Below are 27,339 nucleotides of genomic sequence, written 5' to 3'. Positions count from 1 at the left end.
ATCTATATATATATATATATATATAATTACTATAGTAATTTTTTAGGAGCATAAAATTATTAAGTTAATATTTTGCTTATCATGTTTCAGGTTACCAGCCCATCATCTTAACAGGTGCTTATCGGGTTACCCGCTAACGACCCGATTCGTTATTGTGTCGACCTGGTAACCTGTTAATTTCGTATCCCTTCTTGTCGAGTTAACAGGTCGTGTCAGAAATTGTCAGGCCTACTTAAAGCATATGTTTGTAAAGAAAAAGATAGGTTTAATTATAGTTTGTGAAGTTCTAAGGTCATGTTTGACAACTGTTTTCGTTTTTAGTTTTCATTTTGTGTTGATAATCATTTTGTTGTTAATATTTATTTTAGTGTTTATTAAAGTTCAGAAATAATTATCAAGGAGATGTAGAAGAAATGTATAAAGGGAGGTGCACAAACTAGGGAAAAAAAACACTATATATTTTCAGTTGTTTTCACTTTCAAGATTTTTTTTTTTATTCATTCATTCGTCATTGTTTCTTCTTTTCGCTCCATTACTCTTCTTTGTCTCCCTCCCAACCCTTTATACTTTTCTTATATTTCACCACAAAAACGTAAAAACTAAAAATTAAACAATGCTAATCAACACACCCTAAGTGATTATAAAAGTAACAACGGATTCTTTTGATCCGGTGCCTAGGCATCATTTCTGAAAGAGAGAAGTCTGTATATATGTGAATCACTTTGTACATTATTATCGTGGAATTATTAGCGTGACAGAAATTCAAAGGCTAGCATTATCCATGGACCATATGTACGACACTACTACAAAAAACACTTTGCACGAGGAAATTATGGTCGCACATGGTTCGTCGCTCAAAACTCTTGAAGATAGGATATGCGTGATGAAATAATTTATGAGTGGCTGGACCAATGGATGATTAGAATAGTTTTTTTATTAGTCTATTTATGGTTTATTAAATAATGACACTGAATTATTAATAATTTGGAAGAATAAATTTATATGGACTGTATTTATTTTGTTTCGTCTTGAGAACAGATTTCCAAAATACTATAATATTGACATTAGTATTTTGAGAAATTGTTTTCGAGACGGAATAAAATTAATATTTTCAATTGTCGCTAAAACTTTTGTGGGACAAGATTTCGTTGCCCAAAACACTGTAAAAAGGTTGGTTAGCGTTTAAGTCATGGTATTTACTGCGAATTTACCGCGCAACAAAAGTTTAGTCGAGCAGAACTTTGTGGGACAAAATTTCATCCCACAAAGCCATGGTTGATGGCCTTGAAGTCGTGTCATTTATTGCGTTGTACTGTGTATTTATTTCGTAATTTGTGCAACAAACCTTTTGTCATGCAAAGGTTGTAGTTCTAAAGGCATGACCAACAGTTCGTCGCGTAAAATGTTACATGTTCTATATAAGCACAGATTGTGTTGCAGTTTTATTCACATTATTTTGTAACCTGATGGCAGATAATAAGGACAGTAGGAGAGCGGAGGAAAGAAACCGACAGAAGCACATGCCCCCTAAGCTCCATGATATGACGCAATATGTGGAGTTTGCACATGTTATTGAAGTAGCAATGTGGAACAATTGTCCTATTGCTGAATGGCGTTGTTGGAAATATGTGCCAGAGGATGTGAAGAAGGGAGTGATGGATCAATTATTAGTAAGTGTGACAAGCGGTGGCATTATGACGTGGAGCGAAATGGAGGACTAGCGAAGCAGTAGTTTCAATTTATGTGTTTTAGCACAATATTTAATTTTAAGGTTTTCTTCTAGGTTATGTATTTGGACTTAATTAGGCTTTAATTCATGTTTTGTTATTTACATAATTGAATGGATTAATTTAATTTATTTAAGTTTTCAATTATTTTAAGAATAAATATTATAATTGAATATTTGTTTGTAATTATGAAGTTTACATAAATATAGATACTAAAGATCTAAGTTTACGTAAACTTCATAATTACAATCAATTACGTTTTGCGCGACAAATGGTTCATCGCGCAAAGGGCGTGAAAAACACAATTAAGTTTACTGTCATATTTCAAATCTATATATTTTGCGCAACGAATGGTTCATCACGTGAGTTGGTAAAAAATGCAGGACGAAGTTTTTTCGTGGAAACCTTGCACGACAAAGGCTTCGTCACGCAAAGGTCGTTCAGTTTTTAGGTCAGAGCATTCAATACATGCAAATCAACGAAATGATGAAGTTTTTCCCATGGAAACCTTGCGTGGCACAGGCTTCGTCATGCAAAGTCCATTCAATTTTTGACTCAGTGCATGTGAATCAAAGGAAGTAATACCGTATTTAGTGCAAATGTTTGCGTGACAAAGGCTTCGTCGTGCAAAGTCCCTAACCTTCTTATAAATATGCTCTTCTACTCTCCTTATTCTTCACAATTTGTTTCGAAAACGCTTTACTATTTTGTATATTATAATCAATTTGTACATTGATTGTTGGTACAATGGGCGATTGTGGTGCGCGTTCCTCAAAGACAATGGATGGCGAAGGTTCCGGAAAGTCTGCATTCTAAATTTTGCATTTTGTATAAACTTTTTATTTAGCATCAGTATTATGAATATATATTTTGTTGATTAACAAGAAGAAAAGAGTTGGGGCACGGGTCTGATACACTTATGGTGGGAGCCGTTACCTAATCACTGCTGACGATTTACTAGGGGTTGTGAAGTCAGATATACGCGTCAGCTTTTGGTCCAACATTGGAGTATTGGTGCGTGACAAATGTGGTGCGGATTGGGAGTACTGGAGAGCCATCCCCGAGGAGCTGAAGATGCACTTGATCGATAAGTTTGCTGTATGTGTTAAGTTATTAGTTAAATAATAATTATGTTTGTTAAATTTAATATAATAGTGAGATTTTAATTTATTAATTTTTGCATGACAACCTAATTGGGACATTAGCAAAAGTAACCCAAATCTGACGAAGGCTATCTATAACGTCTTTAGGTCTCGTTTTCGGGAGTGGAAGTTTGATAATCAACGTGTGGCAGAACTATAGCGAGAACAAGAACTACCGGCAGAGGAGCAGAATAGAGTTTTTTTTTATATAATTTTATTGCTCATTTAATAATGAGATTTGAATTAGAAGTTTTTTATTATGAACGGTTTAATTAAATATGTACTTAATGTTTATTTTGAATAAAATAATGCATTTTCATAAATATTTATATTAATTAATTATGCATGAATGGTTTAATGAAATAAGTTCTTGATTCATTGAGTATTTTTGTGGTATGAAAAAACAAAATTAAAGACTAAATGGAAAATTCAAAATTTTTTTTTTCAAAAAATGATTTTTAAAAAAATACAAAATAAAAAAAAGGTAATGTGGGACAAATTGTGGTTCATCCCACAAAGTGTTCTAAAAACGTGGCAAAGCATAGTTGGATGGTGCCAAAAGTGGAAGCATCATGTTTTGCGCAACGGTGCTTTCGTCGCACAAAGTCTTTTCACTTTATTCAATTTAACCAGAATGCAGGAAGGCAGAAGCTGCAAAACAATTGCAGCAACTACCTTCCTCTTAGAATTTCCAGCAGTTGTAGTTGTGTTGTCGTTAATCTCAGAGGTATATTTTCTTAACTAACTTATTTAATTTCCATTCATTTAAATTGTTTTGTATGTAGTTTATAATTGTTGTGAGTTTGTGTATTTGTATGCAAACATTTTTGTATGGATGTACAAAAAATGGTTTGCAATGTTCATATGAGCTTAGTTTCTCGTTTGAGAATCAGTTGGATTTCGTGAATGGATACGAATTCATGACTGCGATTCAATTAATTCTTGAATTGTCCCGGAATTTTGGATAGTTTGAGAATGCACAGTTACATGTTGTATTTTGCGGTTCACGCATTAGAGTTTGAAGGTGGGAAACTTGGTAGCATATATTTGCATTCTTTGGGTGCATCGTAGTTTTTTGCATGTACGTCATGCACTTGAAGAACTGCAGAGAGATGCTGTTGAAATTTTCCAATGCTCGAACTCTAATGTGTTGGAACCATAAATTACAGCACGTGACTGTGCATTGTCGAATGAGATAGGACCTATACCGAAGGCATAAGGTGGCATGTCATAATTGAAGTTGTTGTAACCCTTGTAAATTTTTTACGTTTGCAAGTGATATGGACAAATAGTGGATACATAATCCTAACAGATGTGCTGATGATTATTTGGATGGAATAAATCATTGAATTTGCAATTGCAAACAACCGGTGTTCAACTTAAATTCGGTGTCTTTGTAGAAAGTGTAACAACTCAATGATTGAATATTTTGAAACTGTTCAATACCATTTAGTCAAAAATAGAATGATGGAGACCTAAACTACGTGTAATCATCATGGAGGACAAATACAACATGCTTCATCCTCACACATTACCTGAGTAGTGGAGGTAGTTGAATCTGTTATGGACTCAAATGAACAAATTATGGACATTATCAATTATGCTTTTCCAAACACTAGTTTGAATATGAATGAGGAAGTAAAAGATGACGTCCCTCCCACCATGGACAATGAAGCATTTGAAAAATATGAAGACAAAAAAACCACTAAAAAGTGCCAAGCAAGAATTATACCCTGGTTGTGAAGGATTTTCAGTGCTCACGGCCATTGTTGAATTGATGCATGGCAAAATAAAGTTTTGTATGTCGAACCAGTGTTTTGATTACTTATTGAGGGTTTTCAAGAGGATGCTTCCAAAGGATAATTGCCTGCTAAAGATCATAAAGGTGCAAAGAAGGTGCTGAGTGGTCTTGGATTGGGATATGAAAAAAATCGCGTGTATAAATAATTGCATTTTGTTTTACAAAGAGAATAAACAGTTAGATAAATGCCCTGTATATAATGAGTCACGGTTTAAAATGACCTCTCAGAATAGAACAATGAAGATTCCACAAAAAGTTATGCGTTATCTCCCATTAAAGACCAGGTTGCAGCAATTGTATATGTCAACGCACACTGCAAGCGACATGAGGTGGCATAAGGATAGACAAGTGGATGACGATGTTATGAGACATCCTGCAGATGGAAAGGCATGGAATTATTTTGATCAGTTATACCCCGATTTTGCACGTGAGCCCCGGAACGTTAGATTGGGATTTGCAACAGACGGGTTTAATCTATTCGGGGTTCTAAACTAAAACTACAGCACTTGACCAATCGTCGCAATTTCGTATAATTTGCCTCCTTGGAAGTGCATGAAAAAAAAGAATATATGATGATGTCATTGTTGATAACTGAAGATCTAGGCATGTTTATTGATATTTATTTACAACCATTGGTCGATGAACTAAAAGAATTATGGGAAAACGGTGTTCCAATGTACGATAAATCTATCGGGAAAAGAGATTTTCCTGCGTATGTTATGATGTCTGGGTGGAGCACTAAGTGTTATTACACATTCCTAGTTTTAAAAGAGAACACAATGTCTGGTTAACACACAGGAAAAGATTATTACCTAGGCATCGTAGATGATTACCATGGGACCACGAGTGGTGTTAGAATGAGACAGCCTTCTTCAACGGCACAATGGTTCAGCCAAGACCCAAAGAATGGTTTGGAGATGAAATTTTGGCTAAGGTGAATCGTTTGGATTTTGCTCTGTTAGGCAAATCCAAAAATCGAACAACATCTGAATGGGACACACAAAACGAGGTTGTTCGAGCTCCCATATTAGTCCAAATTAAAGTTGAGACACAACATCAATATAATGCATGTTGAGAAAAATGTGTTTGATACACTGGTCGGAACTATGCTAGACATTGAAGGAAAAACAAAGGACATAATAAAAGCTCAGATTGATCTAGAAAAAAATGGGCATTAAGCCAACGAGGGATAGAGACATAGCTAGAAAGAATCTCGCATCATTTTCTGTGAAATCGAATAAGAGGAAAAAGTTGTTGCAGTTTCTATCTTTTGTACAGTTTCCGAATGGGTATACTTCAAACATCGGTCATTGCGCAAACATGGATGGAGACAAATTTTTAGGCCTCAAGAATCATGATTGTCATGTGATACTTCAACGCCTTCTCCCAATGGGAATTCGACACCTCGTGTCAAAAGATATGGTGAAGCCCATTATGTTGTTGGCAAGGTATTTTTTGTCAATTAACTGCAAGATCTTTGCGCAAGTCCGATGTTAAACAGTTGCGCAACGATATTATTGAAGTGTTATGCAAGTTTAAACAAATATTTCCTCCAGCTTTCTTCACAAGCATGATCCATGTCATGATTCACTTGTCGGATGAGGCACTTCTAGCCGAACCCGTCAACTATCGATGGATGTATTCGATTTGACTAAAGGTATTTAATCGCCATAATATTTTAGTTTGTGATGTATGTACGATTTGACTAATTTTACACATAATGTTGTTTATTGATGCAGCCTACTAGGTGAATTTAAAAAGAGTGTACGGAACATGAAAAAGCCCGAATGATCAATCGTGGAAACATGGATCGCATTTGAGTCTCTTACATTTTTTGCAATGTACCTACAAGACGTTGAGACTACGTTTAATCAACAACAATGCAATAATGACGGTGGTGTGAGAAGTGAAAAACTTTCTGTTTTTTTTCCAAATTGCAAGACCCTTTGGTGAACCAATCAGAAGGGGTCGTTTAACAAAATGGACATAGAGGTAGCACATTGGTTTGTACTTAACAATTGTGACGAGACAATGACCTACCTAGATGAGCATGAAGAGTTGATGAAGCGGAAACATCCTTCACATTTATATGCCAAGAAGCATCGTGTATTGTTTCCTTGTTGGTTTCGTGACAATGTAAGTTGTTCATGTTTTGGGTTATTTTCATAATTGTAAATGGTAGACTAACACATTAACTTTTTATCGTTAATTTAGGTGAAGAAATTGAAGGACATGAATTTGCCCACTTACACTGAAGAATTGTACAACTTGGCTATTTGGCCCCTAAACATAGAACTGTACTCCAGTTGTCATGTAAACGGCATCAAGTTTTTGGCAACTGATCGCGATGACAAGTTGTGTATGCAAATAGTGGGGTATATCCCGAGTACGGGTAACATTGCAGACGTTGATTTCTATGGAAAACTTACAAGTGTTGTGCAATAGCTTTACAAAGAATGTTATCAAGTTATCCTGTTTAAGTGTCACTGGTTTGATACAAACCCACATAGGGTTAGAGGTGTTAAGCGAGACGATGGTTTACTATCAGTCAACACTAACAGATGTTGGTATAACGACAACCCCTACATTTTGGCAACGATGGCCAAACAAATTTTCTATATATCTAACCCTAAGGGCGGGAGGGAATGGAAAGTAGTTCAAAATATTGAGCACAGAGGGTTGTATGATATTCCGAACCAAGATCCTGCTAATGATGACAATTATAGCAACGTTGATGACCAACAACTGGAGACTTTAACGGAACTTGGTGCAAATATAATGCGGGATATGACTATTGTACAAGAACGGTACCAGGTAGCTGGAGGTCCTGAAATCGAAATACCGATCGGCTCCATTATGATTGATCTCAGGGGTCTATCACGATACAAAGCACTCGAGTGCACGAACGACAATGTTGACGTGCATACAGACCAGGAGGAATAGGAGTTTGAATATGATGAAAGTGATGATATTTATTCTAGTTCAGACAAGGATTAATGAAACCATGTGATGTAATGTAAATGTAATGATATTTGTAAAAAATTAATTAAACAAAAAAAATTATTTATTTAAACCAAAAATAAATTAAATAAACAATGCGCGAAGATATTTTGGAAATGTTTGTCACGCAAATAATTAAAAATTCATTTTGTTTTATTTAAAAATTGGACGCATGACAAAAATTAGAACACCCTCGTTGCGCAAACATATAAAAATTTGATTTTTGACGAAAATTAGGCGCATTTTTATTTTGTTGAAAATTAGAACACTCTTCTCTCTCTCTCTCTCTCTCTTTCTCGATTCCCTCAGAATCTCACTATCCTCTCTCCCTCTCGATTCTCTCCATCTCTCGCTCTCATCACTCACTATCATAGTCTCTCCCTCTCTCCATCTCCCCCTCTCTTGCTCTCTCGCTCTCTCTTTGTTTCTCTATCTCTCTGTCACTCTCTCCTCTGCACCTAACATCCGCCGCCACACTCCAACACCACACCATCTCACCACCGCCACAACATTACTAGGTAAGCACTCAGTATTGCTTAATTCACTCTCCCTTAATTCAATTATTTATTAATGCAATTTTTTATTTTTTCTGTTGAATTGTTTTGATTAGAACAATTAGGGATTTAGGGTTCAAATTAGGAAACTTGGGTTAGGGATTTAGGGTTCGAATTGGGAATCTTAGGTTAAGGTTTTCAAATTGAGAATATTGAGTTATGGTTTTCGAACTGAGAATATTGGGTTATGGTTTTTGAATTGGGAATCCGGGGTTTGTATTTTAGTTTTTTTTTCCCATTTTTTTGGTTATAAACAAAACTAGGTATCTAATTGGGAACAAAATAGGAGTTTCAAATTGGGATTACCTAATGTGAAGGAGAGGAAGTCCCAACAAGTTCCATTAACAAAATTGGGTATTATACATTAAGAAATTTGGAAACTTTCTTTGAATACTACTATCATAGATCAAACTCATCGAGAAAATTTGGTATTTTTACATTAACAAAACTGGGTATTTTTTATTGGGGTGGGGTTACTGGTTTTAAGAAAATGTGGAGAAAGAGTAAATATGGCCGTGAGTTCATTTTTTCTTAGCTCATTCAAACCTAATATGTGTTCTTCCCAGGTTGTAAATTGTGTCAATGTCTATGGTTCCAATCTATTCAACTTAAACCGGAATGTTGGGCAATGCCTTATCATTTGTAAAAAAGATTGGGGATTTTTTGGGGTACCCCATGAAAGTGCAAGCTTTCATTTATAGAGAATTTGTAGAGGGAGGGAGGTGGGGAATGGCCTTTCTACACCTCTTGAATTATAAAATTTTCGATACATTTTATGCTTTAGTTCTACAGAAGTTAGATTCCATGAGAGTGTCTTTATTTTGGCATGAATTTGGATAAAGAGATTGAGGGATTTAGCATTGCTCCAAAGTTACTAGCTTTCCACTTTCTTTCCAAAATAAATGGAGGGTTAGAAAAGAAAAGATTCTCTCATATATTAATTTCTTGACAGATTTTTGCTTTATTATATAGGCAATCATACGTACTCCTTTTCTCTCCAATATGTGCTCCTGGCTTTTGTTTCTTTTTCGCTAGTGATGGTTGATTGTTGAGTGTACAACTATTGGTGCAAAATTTCCTATGTTTTATACCTTAGTTTGCTTCATTTGATTTTATGCCACAGTTTTCAACCTCTGCAATAGTATCAACAGTTTTCAACCTCATACTTACTCATTTTCTCTCCAATGTAGATCTTGTTATTACTATTATATGATATTTCTTATTCCCATTCCCCACCCATTTATGGCTATAAACCATGCCCCTAACACTCTGGATTATGCAATGAAGCCATGATGCCTATAGCTAATACCCATATTTTTGATAATTTACTATATGTTTCCCTACACTAACCATATATGCTATTGTCTCAATGCTTTGCTCTAGCTGTATATTCAAATAACTTCACTAGATTTGGTGTTTTAGTTTGCTTTTGGATTTTTTTCCCAAAAATAAATAAACTTAGTTTATCTCTGTGTGTGTGTGTGTGTGTCAAGGAAAATGTTATATATTTGACTATTTTTTGTCTATTACTGATCTATTGGTGGATCAACTACTTAGGATTCATTGCTTATGTTTTTTTATAAACACCTGATAGCTTTTATATGCAAAACATAAACAAAAACATGTTGGTGTTGGTGTTGGTGTTGGTGGATTATGTATATTATGTGCCATGTAATATACTCTAATAAATTGACTAAAAGTAATGGAATGCAACTTTTTTATTTATTGTTTTTGTAGATGTCGAACTTAATTTCAAACGTCAAGCTGCTAGTAGGGTCAATCAGACACCTTTTCTAGTAGATAGTGCTGCTGCCACCTCCACACCTGATATGGGCACGACAGGTGTGTCTCCGATCACGCTTTTCTGTCCAGCGGTGTCTCTGGCTCCTGCATCATCAACTTTTTCATTGACACATCCTCTACTAAGCACCCGGTGAACTCATCAACGGCCTTGGAGTTTTGAGGAGGCTGAGCAGTCTGGTGAGGTTTCTGCTATCCATGGAGATGGGTCCCAAACAGGTAATGCATCTTTCTCATAGTATTTTCAATTTAACAATTTGGAATTTAGATTATAGTTGTTTCAAAGTCCCTAATTGGTATAAAGTGTTTGCATTGTTAGGTGGATGTGTTGTTTTTGTTGTTATATTGTCTGCATGTTTTAGGAAATGTTATAGTTTTAGGGGAGGTTTTGCAAATTTTCAATAGAAAATAGAATTCGTCTAATGTTTACTTTGTTTATTTTGTAGTTCAAAAAAAAAAAAAAACCAAGGGCCGATGTAGACTTTTGAAGACATCATAGCCCACTTGCACCACGACCGAGAAGATTGCCATTACGTGGGAACCTCAACGTCAAGCGGCTGCAACATAGGAGCAGCACAGTGTGTTGCCCAGAGACATTGACTCAGTTGTAACGACCCGTCCCCAATTATTACGGTTTTTATAATTTTATAGCGTGAATTTACGAAAATACTCTTCGAGGCATAAACGTTGACTTTGGTTGACCACCTTGTTGTGTCATGTAAGATCCGTTTTCTTGGTGTATCCTTGTAGCACTCATTGCTATGAGCATGTAGGCACAAAGAAAATCAGATTTAGAGTTACGAGAGACTTTATGGAATTACGAAGTCGGGGGGCAAAATAGTCATTTTACTATTCAAGACATCAGGATTATTATTTAATTAGTATATGGCACGTGGGGCCTACACCCCATTTCTCCTTCTACCATGTGTCTTCTTCTCCCCCAATCTCTAAGACTCTCTCGATCTTTCTCTCTCCCTCATTTTTCTGTCACCCTTTCCCTACCTAAGCACCCACAGACCCCTTACGCTTATTCTCTCCGGCGAGCTACACCACACAAACCAGGCCAATACCCCATCTCCATTTTATGGCGAAGAACCACCACCACACTCTGATCTTCTCCGTCTCGAATCCATGCCAAGGCTCTGGAACTCGACAGTGGCTAAGCCACTGCTCATTTCCTTCCCGTCGAGCCACAGTGAGTTTTCACCCTCCCCGATGTAGATAAGTGTCTAGAATCCTTTTGGTAGTGTTTTAAGGTTAGATTAAGGTAGTTTTTAAGTTATACTTGCTTGTTAGACGCAGAGATGGCAAGAGGGAAATTCCCCAGTTTTCCGGCAAGAACCCGGGGGAATTCAAGTCATTTTCTGGTCAACTTCGGCCATTTCACAGCCTCCACTAGGTATATTTGAATCCTTGTTCCTTGGTTCATTTTGGTATATTATATCGTCAAGTTCAATGATTAGTGGGAGATGACCGGAGCTTGGAAGCTCCGGCTTTCTTCTTCGTGAAGTTCGGCAACCAAGATCTAGACCGGGTTGACCCGACCCGTAACAATACTAGCCTACCAACCTAGCTATCAAGCCCAGTCTAATGACCCGGCCCAACCCTTGACCCATGTGACCTAAAACCCATAACCCTTTACCTTCAACCCAGTAACCTAGGCCCAATAACTAACCCAGCCCAACCCAATCAGATCCAACTAAGCCTGGTCCACTAACCCAGCCGATCCACTAACCCAACTCATTAACCCAGTAACCCTTGGTCCAAAAACCCCAAACCTTGGCCCAGTAACCCTAACCAGACCTGGCCCGTTGACCCAACCCGTTGACTTTTGACCCAACCCGTTGACTTCCGTTGTCCATTGACTGGTTAACGTTGCATGTTTTTTATAAACTTGCATGTTTTCCGGACAAAACTCAAAATTCAACGTTGCATGTGAATGGACCCCTTCTAAACTTGCATGTTTTTTATAAAATGTTAGGCTTGCATGCATTTCATATTTCAGGAATGACGCATGGTTTATATTATGTTTTCCGGATTTCCATATTTATGGTTTATCGAATTTACGTTTTTACAAAAAGTTATGAATGATAGGATTTTCATATATGAAAGCAATGGCTTTCAAATATGATTTATATTATGGATTTACGAATATGGATTTACGAGATGAGATTTTGAGATATTATTTTGGTGCTTATCTAGCGGGTTATCATACAACACATCCACACAACACGGGTATGTAAATGTCTATGGCCATAAGACACATTTGAGGATATTTATGGATATATTTCTTCTCCGGGGTAACCTGGAGTCGTAGAGCTTCACCTTTGGGTGATGGGGCCTACCATATTGCTTCACCAGCGTAACGCAATGTCGTACAGCTTCACCTTCAGGTGATGGACAAGTATTGCCCTTGGGCGAATGAAGAGTTAATGATATTGATGACATACCTCCAGCTTCACAGCCGAAAGCAGTGTCGGTGTGTGATGTATATATTTTCTTCTCTAGTATTACCCGAAGTCGTACAACTTCACCTACGGGTGATAGGGTCTACCCTATTTCTTCACTGGGGTAACCTAGTGTCGTACAGCTTCACCTTCGGGTCATGGACAGATACTACCTTCGGGCGACTATGATACCCGTAAAAAGAGTAAGTATTGAGAAGATTTATGGATTTTCCTTCAGGCGGCGATAATCATTACTGAGCATGGTTTTTCACATAGATGTTTTATGAACGTTTTCATGGCATGTAGAGTTTTCAGAAAACTATTATGCAGTACTATATATGTATTTTCAAAACAGGGGGTTAGTATGTTCATAAAGAAAATGGTTTTCTTATTTTTATTAGTATTATTATAAATTTTGGTCTAGTCATCTTTTATGTTCTGCGACCCCTCAGGAATTAGAATCGAGGCACACAATCCCGGCATCAGGACATTTTTGCTTAGGCATATTCAAACTTCCTCTATGTAGAACCTATTTCTCGATTCGTACCTTTCTATTGTAATACTTTCACTTTATTCTTGATTAGTTGTATGCTCTGAACACAATACTGCACTAGTGTATCCATTTCTAATTACATATTTTATCAATATGCATGTTTTTAATGGCTTCGTCACCCTTGGGTGTTGGCCAGCACGTTCCTACCCTAATATTTAGGGATATCAGGGTTGGGGCGTGTTAGTTTGGTAACAGAGCATGGTTTGTTCAGAGCATACTTAGGATCTTCCCCTACTCTAACGGCATGGTAATTTAATCCTCATTCTACCTGAATAGTCACATCCTATTAAAGAATAAGAAATTCGTGTTAGGATTGTGCCTAAAGTTTGATGTATTAGGTTACGAATGACTTTGAACATCGAACCGCTACTCTGCGACATGCGTTCCCTATGAATGGTGGACAGAGTCTATTCTGCATAGAGTGGCGTGAATTAGAGGAAAACTAAGTGTGAAGAAGTCTAGTTGGATCTGTTAAGGATCGAAGGCGATGATGGTCATCTACGACATACGTTCCTTTGGAATGGCGAGCAAAGGCATACCAGTTAGGAGATCGTTTAAAACGCTCGAAGTTCAGGTTAGAAGAAATTATGGAAATACCAGTCGTAGATAAGGTTAGCATGAATCTATGGGGTATACCGAATCAATTTTCTTGGGCTTACTGTTTCCCATGAGGGAATTCGTGTGGACCCTCAAGAAATTCTCAGTGATTATTTATTGATAATATTCTTATCTACTCCAACTATGAGGTCAGTTATTAAGCATCAACAACCAGCTTATACCAAATTCTTCAAATGTCTACCTTGCTTAAATTTCATATCTTCCTTAGGAGACGTAAGCGTTGTGGAAGATATTCTTACCAGATCCAAGGTTGTGATAATTAGAAATCGGAAATGCTATTGAGTGTCTTGAATTACAAAATATCGATGGTCTTGTCAATTCTATCGACAGTTGTCAACGATTCCTTGACCATACCCCTACTTTCATTTCTTTTGGCTAGGAAAAAGTCAGTTTTGTTCAAGATGTTGTCTCATTCTACCATCCTTCTTACACTTTTCGATGACGTTGACCAATTTCAAATCTTGCAGTGATATCTCACTAAATGGGTAATTATGTGCTAATACAGCATGAATGAGTGACACTTATGCCTTTCAACGGTTGGAACTGCATGAAGTGAACTACCCTATCCACGACCTATAGTCAACGGCTACCGTCTTAACTTGAAAACCTAATGACACTCCTTCATGGAGACTTTGGTGATGATTTGATGTTTGTCGATCATCTCACTCGATGTACTATCCATTAGTCCTTGAGGACTATTCCTTGAATTATCTGGCCGAATTCATCATTTTCGAATTTTTCAAACCGTCTAACATTTTGGTCTACCTCGGCTTGTTCGTAATCTCATATTCATCTCTTGGTACTAAGAGATGTTTTAGTCAATCTTGGGTTACTTTTCTATTCTTCGTATCATTTCTGAAGTAAACAGATTGTCCAGGAGAACCACTTAGACATCAAAGTTTTTAGTTAAGATAGTTAGTTCTTCAATCATCCAATCAGCACCTTATCGAGCGAATCTCCACCATGGGTGATTTAATATTTCTGGAGCTACTGTTTAGCAAATTGTTGGGAATTTTAGGTTGAGAGAAAAATCTAAATCTCCGTTCGTCAGTTTTCATTAGACTATCATTCAACCTCGCAAGCTTCTATGTTTTATCTTCACTTAAATGATTAAGAGAGTATATTAATGTTCACGCGTACCACCACGATTGTGCAATTGTAGTTATAAAAGACCTCAATAGAAAGACACATCAATACCTGAATATTCTTCAATTAGTCCTATTTTCACCTTATGCAGAACTTTCAAATATTTTGCGACATGACTCTCGATCATCAGAAAACTGAGTTAGCCAATTTCTAGGTTCAATCACTTTAAGTGGTTATTACCCAATCAAGTTAGGTACTTGTACGTACTCAAGCATTAGAGTTGTGTATTCAATTCAGATATCTTGTACTCTAGATTTAATGGACTTGTTTTGAACCTCAAATTCCTGAGTGTTCTTTTAGCCTTCTCAGCATGGTTTCTTTCTAAAATCGTGAGGAATTCATGACGGATTGACTCGGCTGAAATGTGCAGTCCAGTTTTACATTGATTCTGACATGAACGTTAGGAGCATAACCTTTTCACAAGCTTACCATACTTACCAGGAAGAATTCCAAGTGGTCTTGAGGATTAAGTAGTCTTTTAGTAAGAAATTGTTGAAGGTAGAACTACAGGTTCCAGGCCTGTGATCGTATGGCTAGTTCTGTGAATAGTTTGAAGTGGTAACCATTATTAGGAGAAAGTGGTCAAATTTATGGTCCTTCTAATATAGGCTTCCAATTTTGTACCTCTCAACCAGGAAAGCGATGATCGTGGTTAGTCACGAAAGACATGTTGTACGATATGTGTTTGCCTCTACACATCTTTCGACTATTTCACTCCAGGACTTATTGTTTGTATGTACGTGGATGTTGAAACACTTCTAGCAGCTCTGATTGGTGCGCTTTGGTGTACTGCGAGAGCGCAATTGAGGAATTGATCTAACGATCATGGCACGTTCACACATTGAGGAGCAAAATGGTAATTGTGGCATCTTCAGGAACTTCTCATTTGCTTATTAAGACAACGATGAGTTATCGGCATTACAGGCTGTAAACTGTAAATATCAACGGCTTAATTGTTGGGTTCGCTAAGCAAGTGGGCTAGTCGGCCCGTCGATAGCAAGAGCTATTAGTTAACTTTGATTAGGACTCGACTCAAGACACGACCATTCTTAGAGTATGGGACATGACAAATGTTTAGGCAAGGCCCATTTTCATTTTTGGTTTTGATTTTTGGTACAAATATTTTAAATTACATTATTTTATTTATATATGTATTTTTACCATTACAAATTTTGGAGTGAGTTATTTCCACTTTCTAATTTTTTAACTCATTACAAGTGTTTGAATCGTACGCTTTCATTATCTATTTTATCATCGTCTTAATATACGTAGACATATATTTTTGGACTTTATGTTATTACGTAATCATATATGTAATTTCAACTTTATATTTTTATATAAGTTTTATATTATATATTATATTAAGGAAGGAAGAAGGTATGAGAATCATTGCAATCCGATCGCAATGGAATGGCATTCTCTTTTTTGCAACCGCTCTAACTGGATTTCTTCCTTATATATATACATACTTTCTCCCTATTTTCGAGTATTGTACATATAGCAAGTTATTTCAAATTTTGGGACAAAATTTTTTTAATGGGGTAGATTGTAACGACCCGTCCCCAATTATCACGGTTTTTATAAATTTATAGCGTGAATTTACAAAAATGCCCTTCGAGACAAAAACATTGACTTTGATTGACCACCTTGTCATGTCATGTAAGATCCATTTTCTTGGCATATCCTGGTAGCACTCGTCGCTATGAGCATGTAGGCGCAAACGGAATCGGATTTGGAGTTACGAGGGACATTTTACGGAACTTCGAAGTCGAGGGGCAAAATAATCATTTTACTATTCGAGAAATTAAGATTAGATATTTTTACTATTTAATTAATTTTTAGCACGTGCGGCCCACACCTCATTTGTCCTTCTGTCACGTGTCTTATTCTCCCTTAATCTTTAGGACTCTCTCGAGCCACGGTGAGTTCTCACCCTCCCTAATGTAGATAAGTGTCTAGAATCCTTTAGGTAGTGTTTTAAGGTTAGATTAGGGTAGTTTTTAAGTTATACTTGCTTGTTGGACACAGTGATGGTGCGGGGGAATTCCCCAGTTTTCCAACGAGAACCCGGCGGATTTCGAGTCATTTTCCTATCAACTCCAACCATTTCACGGCCTCTAATAGGTATATTTTGATTCTTTGTTCCCTGGGCTTCATTTTGGTATATTAGGTTTAGTGTTGAGTGGGAGATGACCGGAGCTTAGAAGCTCCAGCTTTCTTCTTCGTGAAGTCTGGTAACCCACGATCCGGACCGAGTCAACCCGACCAGCAACAAACTGGCCCCTCAACCTAGTTATCAGGCCCAATCCAATAACCCGACCCAACCCTTGACCCATGTGACCTAAAACCTATAACCCTTTACCTTCAGCCCAGTAACCTAGGCCCAATAACTAGCTCAGCCTAACCCAATCAGATCTAACTAAATCTAGTCCACTAACCCAGCTGATCCACTAACCCGGCCCATTAACCCATTAACTCGTGGTCCAAACAACCCAAATCCTGGACCAGTAACCCTAACCAGACCCAACCCGTTGACTGTGACCCACTGACCCGTTGACTTGTTGACCCGACCCCGTTGACTTCTGTTGAATGTTGACTGATTAACATTGACTTTTGGGTTAACTTTTTCAAATTTCGACGGGGACCCCTCCTAGGATAATTTTGACGTCCTGATTCCAAATCCGCTATCTGTTTTTCCAAATTCTAACTTCTTGGTAAAGTTTTACCAAATGACCTCTATATGTGCTTAGGTGCATCAGAAAATTATATAATAAATCAAAATATTACCCAAGATAAGATTAGGTCATCGTTCACCGGACCTTGATATATATATATATATATATATATATATATATATATAAATTATTAATTCATAATTATCAAATAGGAGTCCATAAAGTCGCATACAACAAACCTAGTTAGATTTGTATACCTAATTTCAGTTTATCTTGATGCCCAGGTAAACGTGATAAAAATAAAAAATAAAAAAAAATTGCAAAGAAAAAATTTGCAAAAAACACAACATAGATGACACGATCTTCTCGGCAATACAAGGTTAACATATTCATACAAGAAAAAAACGCGGAAGCAAGAAAAAGCCCATAATCATATCACAAGAGCGCGATTAGTCGAACCAAAACAAACCCACTCTTAATAATTAAATGAGAGCCAACAAGAAAAATAAATAATTAAATTTCATGAAAACTACTTAAAGGCAGCAGTGTGCATAGTAAATCCATATATTATCAACCACGAAAATCATTGCATACCAACACAAAATTGCGGAAGCATCAAAATAAATTTTCATGAGATGGAACAGTAGAAGGCATCCAACCAAAACGATAAGCAAATTTTCCTTAGTATGTGAATCATCTTCAATAAACAAATTTGCTCATACCTTTATATCGACCCTAAGCTTGTTGTGTGGCTCTGATACCACATGAAAGACATATTCTGAAATCACAACAACAAGACATTAGAATCACAAATAAATCAAATCAATATGAAATAGAGATCGACTAATTATATTGAACTTATCTGTAGAATTCGGAAGACATGGTTTTAAAGATGAAGCCATTGATGAACTCTAGGTTGTCTTCTCCTTCCAATACTCCAAAATATCCCTCTACTATATATGAATAGGTTTTAGTATTATGAAGAATTTAACGTATGGAAGTAGGGACTTAACCTAGTATTTATATACCATTAGGGTTCCTTATTAGCCAGCCTATTAACAGCTAAGAAGGTCAACCCTATCACCTTGATTGAGTCCTATCATGATGTAATATCTTTGTATTTGAACATCTAGATGATTCTCCTAGATTAGCTGTAATGATTGAAGACTCCACAATTCTTACCTAACTAGGACTCTTAATTTACTCGAATTGCACATCACTGAATAATCAAGTGATTTGTTCCTCAAGTAAACCAATTGTCACACATTGCCATTCACAGAACTTTACAATATAGGCATCAACTCTCCCAAAACTTATAGGTCAATTCCCGAGCAATGTGAATAATTCTTTAGGGCGAGATCAAGTTATTTCTTGAAATCTAAGGATTGAACTAGTGAAAAATAGATTGTAATATCTCCATATGCATATTTTTATCCTAAACTCTATAAATAAACTGCCCAAAGCCATATCGTATTTATTTGCTCCATAACCTGGTTTCTTACCATTATCCATACCCACTTACGTAGAGCTGTACTTACCATATTCGCACCAAGATTGCTTAACATTATTTTGGCATTACTCTTCTCTTTAGTTTGCCACCAGATTCCATCCCTCTAGGGTTTTCCAATAGATTCCTTCCCGTCTAGGGTTTGCCATTAGATTCCTCCCCTCTAGTGTTTGCCATTAATATCCAACCATCGCCAGAACTGCTGGGTACCAGATCACAAACAATAATATTATCAGTGGGAAAAAATCTAGCAGAGGGGGAAGAAGGATTGAAATCAAGAGAGTAGAAGATAAGAACAAGCGTCATGTTACCTTCTCCAAGCGCAAAAGGGGTATCTTCAACAAAACGGCCCAACTCAGCTTTTTGACCAGTGCAGAGGTAGTGGCGATCATTGTGTCTAGCAACGGCAAGGTACTTTTCTTCGGCAGCCCTGCCCCCGACACTATCATCAACCGCTACCTTGACAACAATAATGCCTCCTTATTTCCTGCAGATCAACCAGATCATCCTACTAATGCTTCGAATACTATAATGCATGGTAGTAATAACAAGTAGAGGAGTACATGAAAGCTAGGACCCAAATGGAGGCAGAGAAGATCTAGCGGGGGATAATAATAACAATAATATTGATTATGGGGAAAGAGGAGGGTTTTGGTTGGAGAAGCCGATTGAAACGATTACTAATTTGGAGGAGTTAGAGGAGTACATTGAAGCATTGCACAAGTTGAAACACAATGTGGAGTTCGAACCAATGAGATGATTAGGAATATCTAGACCAGCCCGACCGGGTGCAACTTCTCCTCCTTGATGACTCTGGATCATGGACTACTTTCTAAGGTTGAACAATTCTCGTATTACTATTAGTATGTAAATTTTCGGATTTCTTCAGAGATGACTCCTGTCGACTGGCCTGTTTTTGTTTTTGGGTTGCCAAGAGCCAATATATTCGGACAATATTATGAGATTTTTTCACTCTTTAGTCTGATGATTACCAACAGTGTCAATTTCTTTAGAGCGCGGAATCACTCATTACAAGCTTATATATTAGGTTTTAGCTCCCGAATTTTGTGTTAATACGTAAAACTTAGCGAAAGACTGATGATTGGTAAGAGGAAAAAAATGTACAGTCAGTGATATCAAGTAAACATCCAACATGTTTATAGGCCAAGCGCCCGTCCATGTTTTTAATCCTCTAGCCATTCATATCATGTGTCAATCAGTAAGCAATAATCCTGATCAAAAAATCATTGTACGCCATGGTTGAAGAACTGCATCAAGAAAAGCACTGAGCAAGAGCAAGAATGAAATAAGTAAAAAGGGCGACTCAAATCCAAAGATTCACCACAAATACGTGATCAAATGGACATATGAAAACCACCCTAATCATCAATGGGAACAAAGATACAAGACCAAAAGCATAAAATTGTAAAGAAAACCCCAATAGAAAAACAGGTAATTAAGTAGGCAAGTTTTGATAACATCATGTGAACATGTGACAGTAGGAATGACGTGTGACATCACAAAGTGCACTTACCCACCCATAAACACCTCCTCAGGAATAATTGACTTGCATGATATGACTGTGGCTCCAACTCATCTTTGCAGTTCAAATCTGCTTCACCATTGAAAGGTTTTCCTGAATTTTTGTCCCAACATGTCTCCCAATGCAATCAACGCAAAATGTGACGGCAGCCACTGATTCTGAACATTTCTCCGGTCGGTTTGACGTCCATGCAGATGCCTCAAAAACCCTGAGAGGATTGTCCAGTTTCTTTTTCCTTCCCTTTAACTTTTTCATTCGGGTTTCAACATCTTCTTCTTCGATTCTCAGGGGCGGAGTAGTATTTTGGGGGGATTAATGAAGCAATTGCAGAGGACATTAGAGCCTCTTGAAGCTGCAACTCTTGTGCATATTTCTCATCTGAGAAGGGAAATACTTCTTGCTCATCATGGAGAGCTGAAAAGTAGAACTCATCAACCAAAAGAAGAGTAGTATCATCAGAGTTTGGTGTTGATGTTTAACTCGTAAAAGGATTTCGACAGTCTCTCATCAGGTTCCAACAATTTGGAGAGACGCATTACAAATTTTAACGCGTTTGGCTGTTAATTTTTCCTCAATTTCCGAAACGATTGGCACTTCACTTCATCAGGTGATTATATTCAGAAATGTTAAGACTTTTCATGGACTCTTTACCATTTCATAATTTCATGTTAATTATTGCGGCAACAATATAAAACAGTGTACCAAAAATATAAGGTGGCAGATAATCCATAGAAAGTCTCACTTTTGAGTTTCCCCTTAGCATTTCTCTATTATATTACCTTACCGTTATATTTTTTGTATTTTGTGCTTCTCATATGTAGAAATGTGTGTAAGAAGCAATTATGCCTTTTTTTTTTCTAGAAACAATTTTAATAAATAGGTTTTTGTATCAATAATTGTCACAGAGTGTATAAAATCATAAAACATTGCATCAATAATTGTTTGTTTTCCATCCCAAGAAGTTTGCCCAAAAACAGAAAGGGGAAGGGGCAGAATGGGAAAATGGAAGTGTGTGTAGAGGGAGAATACGAGTGAATCACTTCGCCATAAGGAATGGTGGCACGGTCCGGTATAGGAGTGCAAACCCGCGTATACCCATCTATTGCCACACGATGCAGATCCAACAGTTCACATATTTAAGCCTTCATATGTAAAAGAAAAAAGGGTAAATTACATTTTACAAATTTGAGATTTATTGCAACCTCATACAACATTTTCAAAAAATTTTACTTTCATACCTCACGTACTATTTTATTTTAATATAATATATCTGTTACATTTGTCATCCATTGATCCGTTAATAGATGATATGACTGCCACATTTGTGCTAACGTGGCTGCCAAATTTGTGCTACATGTCAAAAAAATAATTTTTTATACATTTAAAATATTATAATAATTTACACTATTTATAAAATATAAAAAAATAAAAAATAAAAAAATCCAAACCCACACCCAGATCCCCTTCCTTCCCCCTCACCTCTCTGCAACCCCCGCCCTCTCTTCCCTTGACCCACTTCTCTCTCCACCTCTCCAATGGCCTTGGCACCAACTCCACCACCACCTTCGTGGTCTCCAAGCTCGGTGAGGTCCTTAAATCCGACGAATTGAAGGACAGAGTCCCGACTTCCAAGTGCACCGAGGACCAAGCTCGCCAGTTGGGTTGACGGCGCCAATGAGGTCAACCCAAATCTCGATTTGGTCAAAGGGCACAGCGAAGCTCTGCTGAGGGAAATGATGGTGGAGGTGTGGAGAAGTTTATGGTGGGTTTTTTGGGGTTTTGGGTGGGTTGGTGTGGGGTAGGCCTGGCAAACGAGTCGTATCTATCGTGTTCGTGTCGTTTTCGTGTAACACCTGTTATCTTAACGGGTCGTGTCGTGTCACACCCGTTATCTTAATGGGTCCTTAACAGGTCGTGTCACTTTACCCCCCAACCCGTTATGACCCGTTAAGAAAAAAATATATTTTTTTAAAATTTGCACATACCACACATTGCCACATAAATATTACTTCAAAACATTAAAACATTTCTCGTTCAAGTACTATATCTACACTCGAAAATAAAAGCCTAATAAAAAAATAATACATACAACTAATCTATTACAAATATTAAATGTGCAAGGATAAAGAGTTTTTGTTTTTAAGATTGTAAGTCTTTCTCAAAAGTTTACACCTCCATTTACAAAGTCTTCAATTTACATCGATCATCATGAAATTGTATTGGAACTTTGGCTTGATCTATTGCCTTCAAGAGTTATGTTGAAGATGTTTTTAGTAAGATTTTCCACGTCAGAACTCTCTTCCGCATAAACTAAGTATAGAAAAACCAAACATTAAAAATCATTCAAATTATGAAAAGTTTACCAAAATAATTATGAAAAGAAATAAAATAATAATACTATACCATATAAAAATATATTACCTCCTTTTCCAAATAGCCAATCTCGTGTGCACAACAAAGCTTGAACTGTTTCTAGTAACGATAGATTGAGTAACATTTAGAGTTTATTTATATTTTCATTAAGTATAACATAAGATTTTGTGGTATCCACTTGTGTAAATATTTTAAATTGAAGATCGAATTCATTCATTGTATTCATAGAGGGTCAAGGAGTGTAGCTGTAAAAATTCATCAAAATCGGAGTTAAAATAACCGTTAAATCTTGATTTTTCGTTTATAACCGTCGAAAAGCTTTGTCCCGTTACTTGATCTCTGAATGTTTGTTTTTTGTGATTTTTTGCTGATGTGATCTCCAAGTATATACAAACAAGTTTGACGGTTTGGATCGTTGAAATTAGTTTTGGAGAATTCGTATCCCATCAAAACGATAGATTGAGTAACACTTAGAGTTTATTTATACTTTCATTAAGTATAACATAAGATTTTATGGTATCCACTTGTGTAAATATTTTAAATTGAAGATCGAATTCATTCATTGTATTCATATAGATTCAAGGAGTGTAGCTATAAAAAAATCATCAAAATCGGAGTTAAAATAACTGTTAAATCGTGATTTTTCGTTTATAACCGTTGAAAGCTTTGTCCCGTTACTTGATCTCTGAATGTTTGTTTTTTGTGATTTTTTGCTGATGTGATCTCCAAGCATATACAAACAAGTTTGACGGTTTGGATCGTTGAAATTAGTTTTGGAGAATTCGTATCCCATCAAAATGATAGATTGACTAACACTTAAGAGTTTATTTATATTTTCATTAAGTATAACATAAGATTTTGTGGTATACACTTGTGTAAATATTTTAAATTGAAGATCTAATTCATTCATTATATTCATATAGGGTTAAGGAGTGTAGCTGCAAAAAATCATCAAAATCGGAGTTAAAATAATCGTTAAATCGTGATTTTTCGTTTATAACCGTTGAAAAGCTTTGTCCCGTTACTTGATCTTTGAATGTTTGTTTTTTGTGATTTTTTGCTGATGTGATCTCCAAGCATATACAAACAAGTTTGACGGTTTGGATCGTTGAAATTAGTTTTGGAGAATTCGTATCCCATCAAAATGATAGATTGACTAACACTTAAGAGTTTATTTATATTTTCATTAAGTATAACATAAGATTTGTGGTATACACTTGTGTAAATATTTTAAATTGAAGATCTAATTCATTCATTATATTCATATAGGGTTAAGGAGTGTAGCTGTAAAAAATCATCAAAATTGGAGTTAAAATAACCGTTAAATCGTGATTTTTCGTTTATAACCGTTGAAAAGCTTTGTCCAGTTACTTGATCTTTGAATGTTTGTTTTTTGTGATTTTTTGCTGATGTGATCTCCAAGCATATACAAACATGTTTGACGATTTGGATCGTTGAAATTAGTTTTGGAGAATTCGTATCCCATCAAAATGATAGATTGACTAACACTTACGAGTTTATTTATATTTTCATTAAGTATAACATAAGATTTGTGGTATACACTTGTGTAAATATTTTAAATTGAAGATCTAATTCATTCATTATATTCATATAGGGTTAAGGAGTGTAGCTGTAAAAAATCATCAAAATCGGAGTTAAAATAACCGTTAAATCGTGATTTTTCGTTTATAACCGTTGAAAAGCTTTGTCCCGTTACTTGATCTTTGAATGTTTTTTTTTGTGATTTTTTGTTGATGTGATCTCAAAGCATATACAAACAAGTTTGACGGTTTGGATCGTTGAAATTAGTTTAAGAGAATTCGTATCCCATAAAAACAATAGATTAACTAACACTTCTTAGGGTTTATTTATACTTTCATCAAGTATAACATAAGATTTTGTGGTATCCACTTGTGTAAATATTTTAAATTGAAGATCTAATTCATTCATTATATTCATATAGGGTTAAGGAGTGTACCTGCAAAAAATCATCAAAATCGGAGTTAAAATAACCGTTAAATCGTGATTTTTCGTTTATAACCGTTGAAAAGCTTTGTCCCGTTACTTGATCTTTGAATGTTTGTTTTTTGTGATTTTTTGCTGATGTGATCTCCAAGCATATACAAACAAGTTTGACGGTTTGGATCGTTGAAATTAGTTTTGGAGAATTCGTATCCCATCAAAATGATAGATTGACTAACACTTAAGAGTTTATTTATATTTTCATTAAGTATAACATAAGATTTGTGGTATACACTTGTGTAAATATTTTAAATTGAAGATCTAATTCATTCATTATATTCATATAGGGTTAAGGAGTGTAGCTGTAAAAAATCATCAAAATTGGAGTTAAAATAACCGTTAAATCGTGATTTTTCGTTTATAACCGTTGAAAAGCTTTGTCCCGTTACTTGATCTTTGAATGTTTGTTTTTTGTGATTTTTTGCTGATGTGATCTCCAAGCATATACAAACATGTTTGACGATTTGGATCGTTGAAATTAGTTTTGGAGAATTCGTATCCCATCAAAATGATAGATTGACTAACACTTACGAGTTTATTTATATTTTCATTAAGTATAACATAAGATTTGTGGTATACACTTGTGTAAATATTTTAAATTGAAGATCTAATTCATTCATTATATTCATATAGGGTTAAGGAGTGTAGCTGTAAAAAATCATCAAAATCGGAGTTAAAATAACCGTTAAATCGTGATTTTTCGTTTATAACCGTTGAAAAGCTTTGTCCCGTTACTTGATCTTTGAATGTTTGTTTTTTGTGATTTTTTTGTTGATGTGATCTCAAAACATATACAAACAAGTTTGACGGCTTGGATCGTTGAAATTAGTTTAAGAGAATTCGTATCCCATAAAAACAATAGATTAACTAACACTTCTTAGGGTTATTTACTTTCATCAAGTATAACATAAGATTTTGTGGTATCCACTTGTGTAAATATTTTAAATTGAAGATCGAATTCATTCATTGTATTCATATAGGGTCAAGGAGTGTAGCTACAAAAAATCATCAAAATCAAAGTTAAAATAACCGTTAAGTCGTGATTTTTCGTTTATAACCGTCGAAAAGCTTTGTCCCGTTACTTGATCTCTGAATGTTTATTTTTTACGATTTTTTGTTGATGTGATCTCAAAGCATATACAAACAAGTTTGACGGTTGGGATCGTTGAAATTAGTTTTGGAGAATTTGTATGCCATCAATCAAGTTCCGTGTGTGTGTGTGTGTATATATATATTTATTAAGTAGATTTAAATCTATTTATTTTGTACGTATAAATTATAATTGACTGGTACACGGAATAGTACATACATCACGTGTGTCATTATAAAAATAGTGAAATATGTCATGTGTGTGATAAAAAGTTAATAACTTAAAAAAAAAAAAATATTTCTCACCACTTCTATTAATTTTCATTTTTCCCTTTCTTTTTTGTTTCCTTTTCAACTTTTTCTTATCATTTTCACTTTTCCCTCCAACATCTTTCCCTAATTCCCTCACCTTTTTGTTTCATTTTCAACTTTTCTTAACATTTTCATTTTCCCTCCATTTTTTTTTTTCAAAAAGGGCGGCAACGGCAAGAAATTGAATGGAAAGAAATCACATCAATGGATGCAAATCATGCAATGCATCATGCATATTAAATTATTAATTAATAATTATTATAGTTTTTATAAAATTTAATATATATATATATATAATATATTATAGATAGTTAATATTTTGGGGGTATAATTATTATAGTGTATATAATTATTATAATTATTATAAACTTTATAGTTAATTTAATATATATATATATATATTTATTTATTTATTATAATTTTTAGGGGTATAAAATTGTAAATTAATGTATATAATTATTACAGTATTTTTTTAGGGTTATAAAATTATAAAAATAATATTCTATTTATCGTGTATCGTGTTACCCACGTGTATATCCGAATCAACCCGTTATCTTAACAGGTGCTTATCGGGTTACCCGATAACGACCCGATTCGTTATCGTGTCGACCCAAACACCTGCTAATTTCGTGTCGTGTCATGTCGGGTTATCGGGTCGTGTCAGAAATTGCCAGGCCTAGTGGGGGGTGGGGTGGGATGTGGTATTTGGGGTTGGGGAAGAAAATGGGGTTTTTTTTTTTAATAGGGTAAATTATTATAATATTTTAAATGCATGAAAAATTATTTTTTTACCACATGACACAAATTTAGCAACCACATCAGCACAAAAGTGAATCTTATATTTGCCACGTCATCACTTAACGGATTTTCTAACGGATGTATGAAATTAAAATAAAATAATAAGTAAATGTATGAAATTAAAATGTTTTATTAATGTTGTAAGGAATTGAAATCAACCTCAATCCTGAGAAGGTAAAATGTAATTTACCCAAGAAAAAATCGTATAACAGCGGATTAGGAAGACAGACAG

The 27,339-nt window shown here is 35.6% G+C and overlaps 1 pseudogene; it reads left to right on the top strand.

The window, feature by feature from the left end:
- The first annotated feature begins 7,268 nt into the window (after positions 1-7,268).
- LOC125480902 lies at positions 7,269-19,730 on the top strand (annotated as a pseudogene).
- Positions 19,731-27,339: the final 7,609 nt, after the last annotated feature.

This window comes from the organism of the source record quoted next, unplaced genomic scaffold (genome assembly GCF_019419815.1).
Source record: "Pyrus x bretschneideri cultivar Hongxiangsu unplaced genomic scaffold, Pyrus_bretschneideri_v1 Contig37, whole genome shotgun sequence".
NCBI classification, from domain to species: domain Eukaryota; kingdom Viridiplantae; phylum Streptophyta; class Magnoliopsida; order Rosales; family Rosaceae; genus Pyrus; species Pyrus x bretschneideri.
The sequence above is the reverse complement of the archived record's forward strand: the minus strand, read 5'-3'. Positions and strand labels throughout refer to the sequence as shown.